This window comes from Tupaia chinensis, unplaced genomic scaffold (assembly GCF_000334495.1).
Source record: "Tupaia chinensis unplaced genomic scaffold, TupChi_1.0 Scaffold000341_1, whole genome shotgun sequence".
NCBI classification, from domain to species: domain Eukaryota; kingdom Metazoa; phylum Chordata; class Mammalia; order Scandentia; family Tupaiidae; genus Tupaia; species Tupaia belangeri.
In genome coordinates, this window is record NW_006159835.1 from 3,408,186 (window position 1) to 3,413,300 (window position 5,115).

Sequence of the window (5,115 nt, forward strand, 5' to 3'; positions counted from 1 at the left end):
TTAACTTTACTTATTCATTCATTTTTAATTTGAGTAGAGAGATACACAGAGAGAGATAGAGAAGGTGACAGAGCAAGCCACCAGGTCCAGGACTCCTACCGTGGTCAGCCACGTGGGAGCACCCAGCGCCTTAACCACCACGCTACCTGCTGGTCCCTCAAATAGGTACTTTTAATGCATTCTTTTTTAATTTCAAGAAAAACAGTTTTAGGTCTTTTTTTTTTTTTCCTGAAACCTTTTAAAGTTAATTTACATTCATTCCCTAAGCATCATCACAGCATACAAAATGTGATTTCCTGTCCAGAATATACTGCATAGTGGCTTAATCATGCATGTTGTTGTCAAGAAGTTTCCATTTCTAGTTTAACCCCTATTTCTGACCCTCTATCCTTTCCCACCCTCGTCTCACACTATCTCTGGTGTCTACAGTTGTCTTCCATTCCTTTTCCCCCCTACATTGTATTGATCACACAACTTCTTAAATAATCTAACTACTTTCAATAGCAAGTTCAGCTGGTAATTCCTGGCTTTAAGTTTTAAGCAAGGTTCCTTAGGATTTCTTTAAGTTAAAACTGCTTTCCTTATTTGATTTTTAGTCATTTGTTGGCATATTAATGTTTGGCTAATTTGTTGGAGATTTCTGCTACTGTAAGATCGTATGCTTCACTTTACTGTGAGGTAATTCTAAGCCTGTTTCTCCTCTGCTATGTTTTGCAATGTGGTATCCACAGAAAGATTTGAATTCAGACTTGCGAAGATGGGTGGGTGTCTCTCTGTAGCAGTTCATTGGGGGTTGAGGTTTTCTATGAACCTAAAAATGTATTCAGATGTTTCACTACTGTGCACCTGGACATGTCTAGACACTCAATGTGTGGAAGCTGAGAAACGAGGTGAGAAAGTCTGGTAAAAGAAAAGAAAAAAATGGAAAAAGAACAAAATAAAAAGACAAAAGGAAAAAAAAATTTTTTTTGGAGAGGTTTTTGCCATAGGGCACGTGCGCTCGGCCAGACAGACAGAAACAGAGACAGAAAGTGAGAAATGACCCCCCAGGGGGGATGGCCACGCTGCAATCCTTTCTCCCTTCTCCTCTCGGGATCTTGGGCACACACGCCCAACGTGAGTTTTAAGCCACCGGGTCTGGGATGGGAACCGTGGTCGACTACATGGGAGTCCAGCGACATAGCCATTACACTAACTGCTTCCTGAAAAAAAATTGTTAAGGCAAAAAAATAAACAGAATCACTGTTTAATGCTAGTTAGAAGCTAAATTAAGACAGAAAACAGAACCCCTTCCCCACCTGTGCTTCTTTAGGGGTTGGGCTGGAAGGAGGGGTTTGGTAGAGGCTTTCCAGTTTAAAGGGCAGGGCTGGGCCCATCTCCTTACACATGGATTCTTGCCTTGCTAGGTGCGGGGCCAGAAGGAGACTCCAACATGGTCGTGAGGCCAAGATTTATCCTGGTCTCAGCCCTGCCTCATGAGCATGTGTATGCATGTGCTTGGTGCACTCAGAGAAGTCTTTGGAAACAAACTTGGAACCTTTCTGTATGGCTTTGCCTTACAGACCATTAGGTATTATTGCTGCACCAGTGTCTGGTCCATCCTCTTGTGTAGTTTTATGGTAAATATGAAGAATTGCCCTAATGTACAAAACTTGGTGATAAGAAAAAAGAAACATTTAAAATTGATTTTTTGAAAGTCTCCATTAAGGATTAATTAGATAATTAGGTACTTTTTTTTGGAGAGGTTTTTGCTACAGGGTGCGTACGCTCGCCAGAAAGACAGAGACAGACAGAAAGTGAGAAATCACCCCCGGGTGGGAGCACCCAGCGCCTTAACCACCACGCTACCTGCTGGTCCCTCAAATAGGTACTTTTAATGCATTCTTTTTTAATTTCAAGAAAAACAGTTTTAGGTCTTTTTTTTTTTTTCCTGAAACCTTTTAAAGTTAATTTACATTCATTCCCTAAGCATCATCACAGCATACAAAATGTGATTTCCTGTCCAGAATATACTGCATAGTGGCTTAATCATGCATGTTGTTGTCAAGAAGTTTCCATTTCTAGTTTAACCCCTATTTCTGACCCTCTATCCTTTCCCACCCTCGTCTCACACTATCTCTGGTGTCTACAGTTGTCTTCCATTCCTTTTCCCCCCTACATTGTATTGATCACACAACTTCTTAAATAATCTAACTACTTTCAATAGCAAGTTCAGCTGGTAATTCCTGGCTTTAAGTTTTAAGCAAGGTTCCTTAGGATTTCTTTAAGTTAAAACTGCTTTCCTTATTTGATTTTTAGTCATTTGTTGGCATATTAATGTTTGGCTAATTTGTTGGAGATTTCTGCTACTGTAAGATCGTATGCTTCACTTTACTGTGAGGTAATTCTAAGCCTGTTTCTCCTCTGCTATGTTTTGCAATGTGGTATCCACAGAAAGATTTGAATTCAGACTTGCGAAGATGGGTGGGTGTCTCTCTGTAGCAGTTCATTGGGGGTTGAGGTTTTCTATGAACCTAAAAATGTATTCAGATGTTTCACTACTGTGCACCTGGACATGTCTAGACACTCAATGTGTGGAAGCTGAGAAACGAGGTGAGAAAGTCTGGTAAAAGAAAAGAAAAAAATGGAAAAAGAACAAAATAAAAAGACAAAAGGAAAAAAAAATTTTTTTTGGAGAGGTTTTTGCCATAGGGCACGTGCGCTCGGCCAGACAGACAGAAACAGAGACAGAAAGTGAGAAATGACCCCCCAGGGGGGATGGCCACGCTGCAATCCTTTCTCCCTTCTCCTCTCGGGATCTTGGGCACACACGCCCAACGTGAGTTTTAAGCCACCGGGTCTGGGATGGGAACCGTGGTCGACTACATGGGAGTCCAGCGACATAGCCATTACACTAACTGCTTCCTGAAAAAAAATTGTTAAGGCAAAAAAATAAACAGAATCACTGTTTAATGCTAGTTAGAAGCTAAATTAAGACAGAAAACAGAACCCCTTCCCCACCTGTGCTTCTTTAGGGGTTGGGCTGGAAGGAGGGGTTTGGTAGAGGCTTTCCAGTTTAAAGGGCAGGGCTGGGCCCATCTCCTTACACATGGATTCTTGCCTTGCTAGGTGCGGGGCCAGAAGGAGACTCCAACATGGTCGTGAGGCCAAGATTTATCCTGGTCTCAGCCCTGCCTCATGAGCATGTGTATGCATGTGCTTGGTGCACTCAGAGAAGTCTTTGGAAACAAACTTGGAACCTTTCTGTATGGCTTTGCCTTACAGACCATTAGGTATTATTGCTGCACCAGTGTCTGGTCCATCCTCTTGTGTAGTTTTATGGTAAATATGAAGAATTGCCCTAATGTACAAAACTTGGTGATAAGAAAAAAGAAACATTTAAAATTGATTTTTTGAAAGTCTCCATTAAGGATTAATTAGATAATTAGGTACTTTTTTTTGGAGAGGTTTTTGCTACAGGGTGCGTACGCTCGCCAGAAAGACAGAGACAGACAGAAAGTGAGAAATCACCCCCGGGGGGGTGGCCATGCCGCAATCCCTTCTCCATTCTCCTCTCGGGATCTTGGGCACGCATGCACACGTGCCTGATGTGAATTTAAGCTACCAGGTCTGGGACTCGGAACCGCGACCAGCCACACATCCATTAAGCCAACTGCTGGTCCCGATAATTAGGTACTTTTATAAGATGCTTTCCCTTCTGTTTTTTTTTTTTAAGAATTATTTAATTTTACTTATTCATACATTTATTTTAATTTGACCAGAAAGACACACACACACAGGAAAGTGAGAAAGCAAGCTGCCAGGTCTGGGACTCAAACCTTGGTTAGCCATGTGGGAGTGTATAGCACCTTAACCACCACCCACCTGGTCCCCCCCCCCCCTTTAAATTGTCAGAGGTACAAGTGCTTGTCGGAAGGACAAGGAAGGCAAGAAAGCATGCCCAATGAGATGTTTGGGGCTCACAAGTGAGACTAGCATGTTTTTCAACCAATCAGGGCTGGGATTCAAAATATAGTCATATGCGATCTGAATTCTTTACCATTAGGCTATTGATTTGCCCTCTTTTCCACCTAATTGCCAGAGAGAGAAAGGGGGGAGAGAGAAAACCACCCCAATAAAGTTCTAAGGTAAGGAACAACTAAATAAGGTAGTTAATTCTTTCTTTGGACCAGCAGCTGGTTTAACGTTTACATTGCTAGACTACCATGTGAACCACATGGTTTAGATCCCTAGACTTGAAACTCTGGGCATGTGCATATCTATGTCCAAAATCCCAAGAGGAGACTGGAGAAGGGAATGTGATGTGGCCATTCCACCTTGGGGCGTGTTTTCTTGCCCTCTGTCTCTCTCTGTCTGGTGAGTGTATGAGCCAAACAGCAAAACTCTCTTAAAATGGGGCCAGCAGTTGGCATAATGGCTATGTTGCTGGATTCCCATACAGTTGACCGTGGTTCGAGTCCCGGATCTGGTGGCTTAAGCTTACGCTGGGCACGTGTGCGTGTGTGCCCAAGATTCCAAGAGGAGAATGGAGGAGGAGGGATTGTGGAGAGAGGAGAATGGAGGAGGCGTGGCCACCCCCCACCCCCCCACCCCTGTTCCAGGGTGGGGTGGTGGTGATTTCTCACTTTCTTTCTCTGTCACTGTCTTTTTGGCAAGTGCACACGCCCCATAGCAAAAACCTCTCAAAAAAAAACTCTCTTAAAAAAAAAATTCGTTGTCAAATTTGTAAGATTTTTATTCAAATTATAGTCAATTCTCTTGTCGTACCATGGAATGCTTTATTTCCCACCCCTTATTAACAAAAAATATAATGCTAATGCTAGTACCACACAAAATAAATTGTAGTGATACATATTTGTTTCATTAAATACATAGCAAGTTTTATAATGACCTGACAAAATATACTTTATACACATTCTTAATATTCCTCAGTGTTCAATACCAGAATTTGATACTTTGAAATATATACATTTACTGAAGGCATACTATACAAATTTTCTTTCTGGAACTTATTTCAGCCATGTGGAGCCAGCTGCCTTAACCTCCATTCCACCTGCTGGCCCAACCAGTGTTTTTTAAGCTGCAAGGGCTGGGATTCAAACAAAGTCATTCACA